A 16,064-nucleotide genomic window follows, 5' to 3' on the forward strand; every position below is an offset into this window, starting at 1 on the left:
AACCATCAGTAACCATGGAAACAGTGCCCTACCAACATGTAGCCTAGCATAACTGGTTAGCGTCTCGTCTATGGGGGAATTTTTTCTGTCATAACTCAAATTCCTCCACACTCGTCTTCTGCATGTTTATAAAGTTGCTCCGGTTTGAGGGGAATCGCCGTTTATGACATAGTGATAGAAATGATGTGGTGTGAATTCAGGTAAAGTCGGTCATTTAATCAACATGTCAGGAGGGAGGAGGTGCGGCTCGGTTTCTAAACCAGCTGTTTCAAAGTTTTTGTAAATCTGTGAGTCTGTGAGGCCCAACCAGGTGCTGCGTTCACAGACGAGTTAACTCGACTAGAACAAGTAGAAGCCACGAATAATATGGCGAAAACAATTTCAGTAGCTCTGTTCAATTCTCCCGTCTCTCACTTCCGACATCCATCATGGCGCCTGGAGTGATTGCGTGATGTAGAAAGAGTTCAGCGGTTTTCAGCAGTCAGGTTTGGGTTGGTCTGTAGTTTGAAACACGGTTTTATGTACAGGAGGAGTCTTTCATGTGTCTATGAGCTGTTCTGTCATTTTGATTCAGTTGATCTCGTCTTGTTTTTTTTTGTCATTATTTCTCTCCGCTTGTATTCAGATTTCTAACTCAGAAAGGTGAAACTAACTGGATTATTCTGTCTGCCTTCACAGCTTGTTCGCTTCAGTCTTCATCCTTTTCTCACGATGCAACATTCCACCACAACAACAACCCCTCCGGGGCAGACATTTCCCCCCACATGGGAGAGCAACAAAAAAAAAATAATAATAATAAAGAACCGTTTCACAACATCTTTGAGTCTCCCTCTTTTTCTCTGCTGTCAAAGCCGGTTCTGAATAAACACGTTACAACAGAACTTTCTGTCAGACCCGTTTCTGTCACTGCGGATTTGCAAAAGCAAACACTGACTGCTCTGTTGGCAAAAAGAAAAAAACTGGCAAACTTTGCGATCCTGAAGTTTGGAAGAATTTTGAAATGAACTGGAACCAAAACACCGCAGAGAGCAAATGTTAGTCGGTTTGTTCCTGTTTGTCGTGACTCGCTTTGTTTTCACTCCGCACAAACTGTTTGGTTTAAGCGGACGGCGGCAAGGCTTGGGATTTCTTTTGGGGGGGGAGAGTATTTACAATATGTTGTTGCGTTCAGATTTTACATTCAGAATGAAAAAGAAAATGAATGGGAAAAAAAATAAAAGAACAAAAGTATGGGACAAATTCCTGGTCAAAGTCTTTGGTGCAGTGAGGAGAACAGAAGATAACTCCACCAGACTTAAAACCGTAAACTCAGTGGCGCTCCACGTTAAACTTTAAGGGCTGATGTAATGAGTTTATTCATTTATTGGGATTTTATATTTTATGTCCTGATTGGAGAAGATGACTCTGTTTGCCTTTGTATGAATTCAACATTATTCTGGGGGGGGGGGAATCATGTTGCAATAGCGACAGAAGATGTTATTTGTGAAGATTTGTCCTGCTGATAATAATGCTAGCTAGTTCTGATTTGTACTTCAGAATTTACATGTAAGCTAATGTGACAACCACATCTTAAAATTGCTTGCTAGTGTTCCTGCGGTAAGGGGTTAATAATGATTTAGATGAGGATCAATAATTATGTTAAAGCAAAGACTAAATCAATACAGAATTGACATTTGAAACAGTTCTTAGCGGCTTTTATTAGCAATTAACACAGTTAGCATGGTTAGCATAACAAACAGTAGCTTCTTCTCTGTGTTCCTAAAGAGTGTAAATCCTTACTGAAACGCTGAGATTTCTAAAATGTGTCAGTATTTCTAAATCCAACACGTTCCATATCTGTCCCATTCAATAAACTGGAACATTATTTAAAATTCAATTTCTTTGAGCAACTTTATCACTAAGTGAAACACATCATATAGATTAACTAGACCCAGACGGATGTTTGAAAGCTTTTTTGAGGTTTTTTTAATTATGATTTGCCCCTTATAACTAATGAAAACATAACATTTGAAATGAGAATATTGCATCAAACCAATAAAAAAACTATAATTACAAACAGAAATAGGAGTTTAATGAAAAATATATGTAATACCTGCTTTATGGTTAAGGTTATTGTTTTCAAAAGGCACTTTTATTCTGACAAAAGAGACAATTTGAGATGTATATTTAAAATGATTGAATGTGACTGCACTGCAGACATATCTCAACATGTAATAGTAAATAACAGTTTCATAGCTCTTATTTTACCCACTATGTGCTCATTTTTGATGCTTCCTAGATTAAGATTATTATTTTTACTCGTTTAACTGCTGGGTTAAAAAAAAAGAGACATATCTATGAAAACAGGTCGCAGACGGGGTGGAATAACAAACCAAAGACATCATGGTGGTCAAAACTGCAGCATGATGGTGGCAATAAAGAAAATCACAGCTAAAATAGTTTTGGGAGGCAGACAGTGGGAAGGTGAACCTTTGTCTCAAATCTTTTCTTTATTTGTGAACACCAGCTTTGATGTTTTTCTACAAATTCTTAATTGGGGTTCTAAAGCACGCTCAGATGATGAGGCAGAGTTCTGTGAGACGTTCACACAGGGCCGGCCCAAGCCTCCGTGGGGCCCCAAGCGAAATTGGGTTTTGGGGCCCTCCATGTCTGCTAACAATGTGGACCGGCTGGAATCAACAATCAATCAATCAATCAAATTTTATTTGTATAGCACATTTCAGCAGCAAGACATTTCAAAGTGCTTTACATCATATCAAACACAGAAACACAAAGCAACATAGAATCAATCATTAAGTCAAGTTACATCATTAAATTTGTAATTGATTACGTTTCAAATACAATCCTAAACAGGTGGGTTTTCAGTTGAGATTTAAAAGAAGTCAGTGTTTCAGCTGTTTTACAGTTTTCTGGAAGTTTGTTCCAAATTTGTGGTGCATAGATGCTGAAAGCTGCTTCTCCTCGTTTGGTTCTGGTTCTGGGGATGCAGAGCAGAACCAGAACCGGAACCTGAGAGGTTCTGGAGGGTTGATACAATAAAAGCAGATCTTTAATGTATTGTGGTGCTAAGCCGTTCAGTGATTTGTAAACTAACAACAATATTTTAAAGTCTATTCTTTGAGCTACAGGGAGCCAGTGGAGGGACTTTAAAACTGGTGTTATGTGCTCTATCTTCCTGGTTTTAGTGAGAACGTGAGCAGTTAGAATATTAGATCATTCACACACCTGCTATTACTTATTGCATCTCTCAGGTGCTGTTTACATTATATCCTATGCGTATATAATATAGGATAAATTTATCGGCCAGTGGATTTCTGGGCGCCGATTTCCTTAATTTTGGGGAATCGTGATTGGCCGATACTTACATGTGAAGTCCATCTTATCCCCTGATCTTATCTTCATCAGCAAAGGTTTAACAATCAGCCTCTGTCCTCTTCTGCTCCACAGTGAGAGGTTTGACTGACAGACCGACCCACCAGGTCGGGTCTGAACTTTTACAGTTAACTATATTCACCCCACTGTTGCCAACTCAGCGACTTTCTTGCTAGATTTAGCGACATTTCAGACAAAAAAATTGGTGTCGGCCAAAATCAAAATTGGCAGGTTAGCCTTTTTAAAGATCGATAACTTGGTTTAGCCAGAAAACTGCAATCGGTGCAGCTCTACACACATATTCATGACATTATGTGATGAAATTAATTTCTCTTAAGCGTTACTCCATTTGCTAAAAATGTAATTTACACCAGGTAAGTTTTTCTCCCCTGAGAATGTGGACCGGTACCGGGTCGACTCTGAGCCTTCAAATGATTTTAACTGAAGTTTCACAAAACTTAGAAGTTGATGTAAAAATATTGTTTGTTTCAGCCACAAAATGATCAGCAGCAAACAACAAATCAACTACAGCTTAGAGCAGCTATTGATGCATGAATGTAGCCATGTTGCCTGATGTAAAACTATTTGCTAGACAATGTTGAGAAGTTTTAATTATTCTTATGAAACGTTATCAAACGCTCCGTTTTGAAGCTAAAAAAACCTGAGAAACATACAGAGTCAAGCAGGAGAATCAACTCATTTCAAGTTAAAACTCGGCTTCACACAAAGACGCTAACATAACTGTCTGGCTGTTGAACTGAACCGTTCAAGGTCGCTATAAAGCTAATTTTCTATTAGCAGCTTCACAAATCTTTTTTATAAACATTACCTTACCAAGACACATTAAAACATATTTTTATCTTGGATTTTTTCTATTCTTCCTCTTTTCTTTCTCCCAGAAGGATAAGTCCTTTTGTGACATTGTTTTGCTAACTTATCTTCTACCAGAGCTTTGGACGTTTGGATGCTCAGCGCACGGCAGCTCAAATGACCGGCAAAGCGTGCATGACCTCCATGGCCACCAGGGGGCCCCCAATTTTTGTTTTGTCTTTTTGTCCATAAAAGAAAGATTTCGACATGCATCATCCAATATATCTTATTGTAAAAACAAATCACTTCATGATGAAACTGTGTGTTTTTGTTACTATAATGACATAGAAATCGTTACTAAAAAAAATAAAAAATCAGCTCCAGAGAGGAGCTGCCTCCTCTAAGCGGCTGCTTTGTTTGCTTATGACTTGGGCCGGCCCTGCCTGCGTTCACAACTCTGAATATTATTTCCTAAGCTAGCTCTGCTTCAGATGAACTCATCCCTGATGCTCTTCAGTCTCCATGATGCTGGTGAGCAGAAGCAGCTTGGCGTGTGTGTGTGTGTGTGTGTGTGTGTGTGTGTGTGTGTGTGTGTGTGTGTGTGTGTGTGTGTGTGTGTGCGTGTGTGTGTGTGTGTGTGTGTGTGTGTGTTAATCTAAAAAGCATGTAGAACAGATAAAGAAAATGTTACCACAGTGCAGTGTGTGTAAAGGATTTAGAAAGAGAAAGGAGTTTTGTTGTAGCGCTAAGTAGCTAGCATTTCACTTTAAGCTGGTGCAGGAAGCGTAAGCCCCAGATTCTGTTTTGTTTTCAGTCACACAGAGAACAAATTAGTCTCTCATAGCTTCTTAACTGCTCTTTAATCACAGAGAGTCTTTGCCTCTCGGTCTTTGTTTGCTGAGAACAGCTCCACGCCCTCCCTCGCCGCCTCGCTGGCTGCGGCTCTGTAAATGCCTTGGTAGGAGGGGATGGAGCGGGCAAAGCAGGCAGGGGAGAGTTTGCTCCTTTTTTCTCTCTTTCTCTCTTCCTTCTTTTCTACTCGGCCAGAAAAGGAGGGCAAAGCTGGACGGTGACAGAAGGAGAGAGAGAGAGAGAGAGAGAGAGAGACGGGCCTATGTAAACATGCTTTTGGCCAGCGTCCCGCCTCAAGAGCGTCCTGAGGAGAACATCCTGCCCCTCGATGGAACTTCCTCGGCCGGCTGAAGTGCCCCATTGATGGTCGTCTTGTGAGGGGAGCTTGTTTTTGCCGCTAAATGGCTGTTTCTGTTTTAGAGGTGTTTGCTGCAATGGCTGCTTTCCACACACCCAGACCCCCCCCACACCCTCTCCCCTCCACACACACACACACACACACACACACACACACACACACACACACACACACACGCCTCCACCCCCTCCGCCATACCTCCTTTTTCTCCTCTGTTCTCCTTCTGCCCACTTCCCTTTCTGCTAGCTGCAGCTATCTGCTGTAGCCTCCTCTCAGCTGAAGAGGAGGATGGAGGTGATGGAGAGAAAATATGGGCGTTACTCTTAAGAAGGTGAGTCACACCAAAGTCTCCATGACCCTTGACCCTTTTCTTTGCACTTTGAGTTGCAACTCCCCTCTGCAACTTAAAACGATAGTATCATGTGTTTCCAGGCACAAAGTGCCATTTATAGCTCAATCAGCTAACTATGTTACCTCCAGTTGTTAGTAAAATGGTATTTATATCAAATATGACTTGAAAGAAATTTTACTGCACGATTCAACACCTTGAAATTGTGTCTCTGTCCATTTAAGAGGCACCTGCTCTTTCTGAAGCTCTGTCTCCAGGAAGTCATCTCAACATGGCTCCTCTATTAACCCTTTAACAAAGTTTTTTTTTTTACCAGCGTTGCTTTTAGAAGTAGCTCTTATGACAAGCTCAGCTGATATGCAGTTCCACAACGTGTTTGCTAATTGCTGCTGGCTAGTCTGAAGGAGAAGCTTTGTCCTTGAAGGCGGGGCTAGGTTCACCCAGGCATCTTAGGCAGCTGAGTGGTTGCCACGGGAGACTGCTATTAAATTATTCTGTTCTCATTTTGTTTTGCCTTTTTTTAACCAATGCAATTGTGCATTCAGTTCTCTGCAAATCATTCCACATTTTTAACCCGGTTAAAATCCCTGAAACACATTGGCAGCTGTGTGAAACGGGGTGCAGTCTGTTCAAATCCATTTATTGTCTGAATAAAGGATCGTTGTAGTGTGTCGTCCTCTCCATGTCTTCTCTCCTGGCTGTGGAGGACCATGCAGCCTCCTGCTGCGCCTGCAGCTGTCTTTACGTTGCATCACATCGCCGCGTCCGACTCGTTACGTAATCATTACCCCTCACGGTTCTGTTACGGTGGGTCGGGTGACCCCTCCGTGTCGGGACCCGCCAGTTCATGAATGATCAGCGAACGAATGAATGAAAAGATCTGAGCACTATTTTTACAAATCCTAAGATAATGGTCAAAGGTGTTTTTTTTTTTGTTTTTTTTTTGCCTAAAATATCTTAGAAAGAAAGAGGTGGTGATTTTTTTTTTTGCTCATATTTTTGGCAAAAAAAAAATTCTTAAGTCATTATTTTAGGAAGTTGATATGGATTCTCAATTAGCAGCAAAGTTTAATTAATCGTCATAAAACTGATCACAACTGTAATCCTGACATTGATGCTCATACTTCTCTTTTTTTTTAAATACACATTTTCATGCATATAAAATGAATTTAATCTTGAACGCATTTTTTTTTTTTTTTTTTTTTGCTGGATTTTTCGTGCCTTTCCTTCGACAGCAGTTTGAAATCCAGTTTAGCTCGGTGGTGGTTTCCTTCTCGTAACGTGAGCAAGTTCAATGGAAATAAACAGTTTTTCAAGGCCCTCCTCGTTGAAACAACATGAAAAACTCCACCTCTAACTACACACAAATACAAACCGATCAAACGCTGTAGTATAAAGTTTACGGATTCCCATGACTCGACACAGGCCTCTCCGTCTCCCTCTCCCTGAAAAGCTCAGCCATTTTTGATCCGTCTAGCTTCATGCGCTGCCAAAAGCCTCTTTAATTGTTTCCCATTTAGGCAAAAGCCACAAAACTCGGCGCGCTCCAGCATACACAAGCTGTCGCCAGCATGCAATAATTGTACATTTCAGGCCGGCTTTGAAAAGGCAGGTTTTTTGGGGGGGGGCTGAATCAGATGAGAGTCAGATGTGGCCGTTGCACGATTGCTGCCCGACTGAAAGAAGCTATTTCTGTTTTTTGTGCGAGCGTTTGTGTGCGAGTCCGTCTGTAAAGTGAAATGTGCCCGCCGTGTGTGAGTGAGGACAAGTATGAAAGCGTGTTTTCTTATGTGTGCGGCGCTGGGCTGCTGAAACTGGACCTCGGTATGTTGTCGCTGTAAGTGTGCCAAATCAGCGATTAACTGCGCTCCACCGAGACAGCCGTGTGGAGGAGTGACATCCAGGAACAGGTGTGTGTGTGTGTGTGTGTGTGTGTGTGTGTGTGTGTGTGTGTGTGTGTGTGTGTGTGTGTGTGTGTGTGTGTGTGTGTGTGTGTGTGTGTGTGAGTAAAGCTATCTGGTTTTGGGAGCTCCTTGGAGAACGGCTGCAGGAATAGACCTGATGATGGTTGGAGACCAGCAGAGGTATGTTTGTTATACTGGCCTCCTAAATATCAAGGTTCTTCTCCTGTCAGTCACAACTGGATCCGTTTGTTTGTTTCCAGAAAATCGACTCTAAAACATCAGATTAGTTTGAAGATAAATGTCATTAGATGTTTTTTCTTTTTCTTGGTTTCTGATTGTAGAGTGATCCCTCCAGATTATAACCTTCTTCTTACTTCACTAAAATAAAGTCCAATCAAGTTTATTTGTGTAGCACATTTCAGCAGCAAGGCAGTTCAAAGTGCTTCCACATCACGAAAACATCGTACACTCATCAATTATGATAGAAGCCATAAACATGACATTTTGTCAAATACCATCATCAAAATCATCAAGCAAACACACATCAAATATAATCAATGTTCCAGTTCCTACTAATCAAAGGCAGCTCTAAACAGGTGAGTTGTTAGCCTTGATTTAAAGGAGCTCAGTGTTTCAGCTGTTTTGCAGTTTTCTGGAAGTCGGTGCGTCGAAGCTGAATGCTGCTTCTCCATGTTTGGTTCTGGTTCTAGTCGATACAACAGTAGCAGATCTTTAATGTGTTTTGTGGTGCTCAGTGATTTATAAACTAACAGCATTTTAATGTCTATTCTCTCAGTGGAAGGACTTTAGAACTGGGTGATGTGCTCTATCTTCCTGGGTTTAGTCAGAACGGCAGCAGCAGCAGCAGCGATTTCTTTCTTACAAATGATAAACACATGGATGAGTTTCTCATTAGTCCTCTAGTCCTGGAAATGTTCTGCAGGTGACAGAAGGCCGACTTTATAACTGTCTTTATGTGACGCAGGTCCAATTTTCTGCTTGCAGCTAGTGAAAGGCAGGACATTTAGATTAGAAAATCACATCAGATGAATAATAATCTTAATGAAGAAATTGAAGCTTATTAAGAAGCATGTTTGATATCTGCTTAAAGGTTATGTTTAAGAACCTTAATCTGCCAATCGAGTCAAATTTATCTTACATTACTGTAGATTTTCTGTGTATAAGTTAGGTGTCCTTGCTTAGAGCCTCAAGATTAAAATTTGTTGACTATTGCCACCATATAAATAAACTAAATTGAACTATAATTAAAATGTTATTAGATGAATTGTTACTTGAAGCATTGTCACTTTCTAAGAATTCAGGTCTGTCCTCCTGGTAAACTCTGACCCATAAACCAGGTGCTGCAAACGATTAGCATCAATATTGGTCATTGTTCTTGGACAGATTAGAAAAGCAACACCAGCCATTCCCATTTATGGAACATCTGTACTGTTCCTCTGGTCCTGCCCCCGTAATTGCTGGATTAGAAGTTGACAGGAAGCCCGTGGTTGCTGAGAGTCGCTCCTGAGCTATTGTGACATGTTCCACTATGAGGTACCATCATGAAAGGAAAAAAAATGTCTCTGCAGGTCAAAATCTTTCAGGATTCGATTGCATTTCTGGAACGATTCAAGGGGAAGGAGGTCATGGTTGCTTTCTGATGGGGAATCTCGTTAACTGGGCACGGTGGCTTGCAAAGAAACGGGTAATGCAAAATGAATTCCTAATAGTGCATAGAGTGGAAATGATCACGTAATACTTTCTTCTATAGCAACGCCTCAGAGTTCATTGTTACAGTGCCGTGCAAAGGATTAATAACTCCTGAAACATCATCAGTCTTTATATCTGACACCAAAATTATCTATTCAATTATGTTAGAATGACACAAAAAGAATTTCATTTTGTAAATAACACTTTTTTTTTATCCATAGCTATAATCCTAACATAGAATTTTTTTAAATTCTGTTTTAGAAAAAAAGGTGAAAAAAATCTAGCATTAACATTTTTGTTGTTTCTACAGCGGCAGCATGTAACTTTTATAAAAGTGATTTTCTTTACACATTTGTCAAAACTGTCACCAGGTCCTGACAGTATAATATTAAATAGATAATCTGTCAAATCAGAATTAGATAGAAAAACAGGGAAAGAAAAAAAAGTAGAAAATAAAGTGAAAAGAGGAGAAAAGGGAAAAGACATTCAATGGGCTCTTTGCACCTGCCGCGCTGACGTCACAACCGCATGCACAAATGCGGCTCTCTTTCTTCCGCTTTGAGTTACCATGACAGCTAGAAAAGACAAAGTCTTATTTCAGACGCAAATAAAGCAATACTATGAACATTGCTGTCTTCCTAATATAATGGGCTTTTAAGTTTTCATGGATTTCCAAACGGTCCTGAATTAAGAAGACGGTGGCTTGTAAATATTCGTCGCTACCAGTTAAAGCTAACGCTGCACAGCAATGTTTACAGCCTTCACTTCACTCCGGATCAACTTCTTCAGCCTAAAGCAGAAGGTAAAGGAGCCTCCTGTGTTATTTCCATGGAATCACTTCTGTATTTAGCCTGAAAGAGCGTTTATGGGAACGAGAGAGCAGACCAGAGCCTGACAGCCGAGCAACTGATCTGCCTGTACAAACTGCTGTAAACACCGTCCTGCTTCACAAGAAGCATGCAAAACTAATAAAGCGAAGTAACACGGAGACCTTAAGGAACACGGCCATATTTTTCTAAAAGCAACAACTTTGAACCTGAACAGTCAGCTGAACTAGAACTCTGACACCAGAGCTGCTCTACTGTTAAGCTATGGGCTTGTTGTTCCTCAGGCTTCAGAAGCAAAAAGCCTGAACCGTAAAATCCCCGTTACTTGGTCTCTGACACTAACGACAATAAACACAGGTAATATACTTGGAAATAAGGTAAAAACATTGTCCGTTAGAATGGATGAAAAGTGTTTAGCACATTTTTACAAGAAAAATGTCTGAGAATATTACCTACTAGCATAAGCTAAAGCTAATGTTAGCCACAAAGTTTAAAGAAAGTAAAACTCACCTTCGTATCTGTGAACTTATAACGAGGCGAACATCTTAAAACCTTTCTCCAGCTTACTTGTCGGGGCTTCGTATCGATCGATGTACATCATTAATTGTTACCTTGGACAAGCCCTGCAAACACCCAGTGTGAAATGCCATTTTCAATAGATCAGAAACGATCGAGCCGCTTCTCCCCGAACGCGGAAGCTGAGGTGCTCTAAGTGATGGACCATCAGAAGAAAACATGGCGGACCAGTGGTCCGCCTACACGGACAATGACGGAACTACAGTATCAGAAGCGCCAGACGAAGGTAACACGAAGCAACTGGGAGTTTAGTGTCACTTTTCAACAGTGATCTGCTGGTGTGGCGGGTCTGCGTAGAGCCGGATAAAGCTACAAAGAAGCAGAGAAGCAGCCAATAACAGAGACTTTATTATTACTGTAAACAATCACTGTTGGATGGATTAGCTTCCGCTTAGCCACCGGATAGACCGTACACTGACGTTGCTCATTAACACCTGTATGCTGTCTGAACTTAATTATATTGTTGTTATGAAATCTTGTCAATATTTGGCATATTAATGATTAATGAGTGATTTTGATGGTTGGAATGAATTTTGCATCATAATTTTTAACTGATGGATTTGACAAACATTGAAAAATTTAAATTAGGTAAGATAATAACTTGAACGTATATATTTGTAAAATAAAATCAATTATTTATTATCAGTATGAATAAGTAAATGTGAAATGTTGAACTTTTAAAGTTAAACTTAAATTTGTTATTGTTATTTATTTGACTTTACGCACTTTTCTGATTCACGGTGGTTTACTACTTAGTCTTATTTTTTTCTTTGCAGTCTGAGCAAAATTAATTAACTTTAACTTAAATAATACAGGTTAGTAATATCTATCTTCTTTTGGAGTTGTTTAAAGGGTTTTACCTGCTTCAGGACCAAATGTAAAGGAAAACTTCCCGTCACACTGATAAATAAATAGGAGCTAAATGAAGATAAGTGCTCGGTCTTTTGAGTGGAATCCAGTTGTGGAGAACTGTAGACGCATCCATCCTGTTCAAGTGGGGGAAACTGCACACAGTAAAGCAGAACTTGACATACACTCTTCTTTTCTCCTATATAAGCTACAGCTAGTTTCCTTGTCGTGAATGCTAAGCTAGTTAGCCTCGCCACAGATGACAGCAGATAAACTGTTTTTCTGTAACGATAAATTGTTTCTCTGCTGTTAGCAGATTAACTAATGGCTAATCCACTTAGCACGTTGAGCAGCATATACATGTGGTGATTGACAGCACTAGGACCCTCCTCCCAGCTCTGATTGGTTGTTTTTGATTTGGAGCGGTGCATTTCTGCAGGCAGCAATAGGACCACAAGGAGGAGTTAGATTTTTTTCTTGCAGATTATCTGTCACATATTAAACTGTCACGACATGACAGTTTTGTCAAATATGTAAACAAAAAAAAATAACATTTTTAAACAAAGATTTTATGAAAAGTCAAACACTGCGGTCTTAAAGAGTTTGATGGAATCAGACATCAAACTACCTGAAAAAACTAAATCCAAACAGTCCGGGGTCCATTTACAGGTCGGCTGGTAGATAAGAAAGGAACATTTAAGCTGGACTTTGACCGGAAAAGAATGCGATTTTGTCTTGCAGTGCTTACAAGTGAAGCAAGACTCAAAGGCATCATTGTTTAGTTTATTTGCCATGAAATTAGGAGTCATTAAGGCTGGGGGAAAATGGTTCCACATGCAGAAACCACCTTCCCTCTAATGTTTAAGGTAAACAACCAAGAAAGAAAGAAAGGGAGCCTTTTCGCTCATTCTTTTACTGCTACCTTTTTATTTTTAGACCCTTAAGCTGTTTGCAGGTAGCCCCCGCTGAGAATACAAATCCCCTCCAACCTACCCCCAACACCAGACGTCTGACCTAGAAAGTTCCATCAATGAAAAACCTAACAGCACCATCTGTGCATCCTCCTATCCCCCCACTAGTTTCCCATATTTGCTTGTTTCTGCACAATGTTTCTTAATCTCCAAGGACGAAGAAACACTTCTTCCTTTTCCGAAATGAGCTTGACTCACGACACAAAAAACGACTCTATGCTGCCCGTGTGGAATTTCGAGTGGTCCCGCTAAACTTCGCTGCCCCCGGTCAAGACGGAGATCGTGAAGTCAGTTTACGCAGCACCAGAGGGAGCGTGACGGGTAGTAGGCCTGAGCAGGAAGCTTGGACGTATTTCAGGCTCTTCGATGGAGGATGCTTCCAGAAAGTGTGACGCAGAAACGCAGAATGACACCGGAGAGTCAAATACTTCAAGGTTCGTGTTGGAAATTGCCATGCAGGCTTCATTTTTGACAGCAAATTGCAAAAAACTGGAGGGAAAAAAAACCCCATCAAACATTATTTTGAAGCAAAAGATTTACAAACTAAAAGGCAAAGCAGACATTGTTCAGATTTTCCACCCATCCATCCATCCCAGAATAAACTCATATATAAACTTCTGACTCTTGGAAGAATCCATGTGGGCTGTTATCCAGAGAGTCAACTACTAAAGGGAAGGACTACTGCAAAAACTCCAGAAAAACCCCCAACAATCATAGCATAACAGCATAACATGAAATAACTAATAGCAGCAATATGCAGCCCTCCTTGGCACCCTTTTTAATCAAACATATGTAGGTAAAGAAATGTTCAAATCAATTTGCAGTTGAGCTAAGTAAGGTCATTTCTGTTCCAAATATCTGTGTGTGTTTTCTATCTGAGACAGCTGTGACCTGATGTTAGAACAGATTTCCTCTTTGACTAGTTGCTTTTTAAAACTCCATATGTCTAGATGGCAGGCATTTTATTTCTTATATCAATCAACCAAGTTTGTTTTTGTAGCGTATTTAAGCAACAAGGGAGTTCGAAGTGCTTTACATCATAAAAAAACCCATTACATTATAGTTTGCATTCAGCTGATGCTCAGTCTGAAACTTTATTGTAACTTTTTTTATCCTTGCTGAGGATAAAAGTGCTAAGTGTGACCAGGATATGAGACGTAGGCATGTCGGTTTTTAATTTGTGATGCACGCAAATGTTTGATCAGCGTCGCTGAGGTGCTCTACCAAGAATCACCACAGGGTGGCAGTGCTTCCCTCATGACGGGTTGGTAAATCTTTTGCTCAATCCAGCAACTCCGTCTCAGTTTTTGTTGATAACGTCTGTCTAGCACCAAAAATATGATTTTCATAAAGTTGTCATCAAATAGTGTATTTGTTATTGAATTGACCAGTCTTAAGACTCTGTTTTGAGAGGAAAATACTGTTACGTTGTGTTAGCATTTCTGCGCCAGCATGCTAGCTGCCGCTCTAGTTGAGCTGTAACTTTTGTACTGTAGGTTTTTTCTGTCATATTCTATATTTATGGTTATATAAAGTGACATTTATTACATTTAGACTTGCTGGTTTGTGTTTAGGGATTCCAGAGTGTAAGTTGAGCTGTCCTTGTATTATTGTGATTAAGTTAAAACTGATAGTAACAGTAGCACATTCATTAATATACTAATGTTGGATTTAATTGTTCACAGAACAAGGAATAATTAAAACAGTACAAGGAGTTGCGTAAAGGACACAGTCGGTCAGTTTCATTTTGGTTTAATCATAGATACCCTGATTCTTCTCAAGAAAAATTATAAACTGTTGGTTTATGCTGCTGATATTGGCGTACGTCCTGGCAAATGTACTCAATCCCTGCCTTCTGCTGACACTGAGCTTAGATAAAACACTGGCATCTGTCCTGGCATGTTTCAATACATGAACTGGGCAATAACAGTGGGAACCTTTTTTTTTTTTTACCGTCATAATGTCAGAATATAACGCTGCACATACAGACAACCATGTTTCAGGCATAAATTCACCAAATGTTTTTTGGTCCTTAAATCACTATTTAGGTTAAAATGCTGGACATCGACAAGAACATTTGATCACCTGGGATTGAATTTCCCTTGTATACAAAAAAACCAAGTTATTAGAATATTCCTGTCAGCTTTCAGCATGCTGCTCCACAGAAAATATGAAAGGGTTTGGCTGCCGGAGAGAGGATTCCTCTAACTGCCCCCAGGGGGGCTATAAATGAGGGTTCCCATGGCAGCTGTGATTGTCAGTACCTCCGGATTGCCATGTCGTTTTATTGACATTCAAATCTACCTGTGACCTGTAATTAAATCAGAAGCTTGTGAAGGTCCTTCAAAGTCATGCTTTTTATATTTGCTGATCAAAACCAGCAGGTTGTCTGTGCATCCGAACGAAACGTCCCGCAGGCAGAAACACCTCTAACGTCTCCCAGTAAAACCAGCCTGGTTATCTTTATTGCATATTTTAGCTTATATATTTGCTGAAGTATTTTTCCCTGAGAATAAAAAAATAAATAAATTGATCACGGTCGGGTAACTGGGCTACTTAGAATTGAACATTCTGTGCATGTAAACATGGCTGCCGTCCCCTGTGCTGTCGGCGTGTGATGGATGAGCCGTGGTGAAGATTAAACGCCCCTCTGTGTGCAGTGACAGTTCAGTCCGGCAGCTCTGCACTGCGTGCCGCTTTTTGGAACTTTTTCTTTTTTTTCTTTCCTTTTTTTAAGAGCTAGACCAAAAGCCCTTCCAGGTTCCCTATTGTTCACCGCGATCAATATGGAAGCACGGCGTTTAGAGGCACCTTGAGCACTCTTCAGGAAGTGTAATTAAAATGATGATGATAGGTAGCACATCAAGGTAGAGCACTTTGATTTAGAAACTACGAGCAATGGAGGATAAGGGAGAATTCACGCCTGCAGCAGCAAGAATGCAGCGAGGCGAAAACTGTAGGCCATCATGTTTATGTCAGAATATACACTGATCAGGCGTAGCATTATGACCACTAGGGGTAGGGATGTGAGCAGAGGCCAAAAGAATGACTTTGTTTGTGGAACACGTAGCACCAGGTTGGACTGGAAGAGGGATTCTTTGGGTTCTGCCGTCCACATTGAGGTTGCCTTTAACAATGGGAATATTTTACTATCACACCATTCAATTCAATACTTTATTTTGGGAGGGGGGACCACGATTAAATAAAAAAATTGATATTGGACTCAATAACTAATATTTTTGATGATTTCGACTACAATCTTTCGGTGTTCAAAGGGTTGTCATGATTTACTCCAGTCCGCTTTGCGAGACAGAACGAGAAATGGAGACGTTAAAGTGTTTTTTCAACTCCTTTTATTTGTTTTGCTTACGACACCATCACAGAGAGAGCGCCGCATGATGTTTCATTTTCCATCCAGGAGTTTTTGGCCATTTGACAATCTGTATAGTTTCTGATGAATTGTGCATAATTCCTCCAAAGTATTCG

Source organism: Xiphophorus maculatus, chromosome 19, assembly GCF_002775205.1.
Source record: "Xiphophorus maculatus strain JP 163 A chromosome 19, X_maculatus-5.0-male, whole genome shotgun sequence".
NCBI classification, from domain to species: Eukaryota; Metazoa; Chordata; class Actinopteri; order Cyprinodontiformes; family Poeciliidae; genus Xiphophorus; species Xiphophorus maculatus.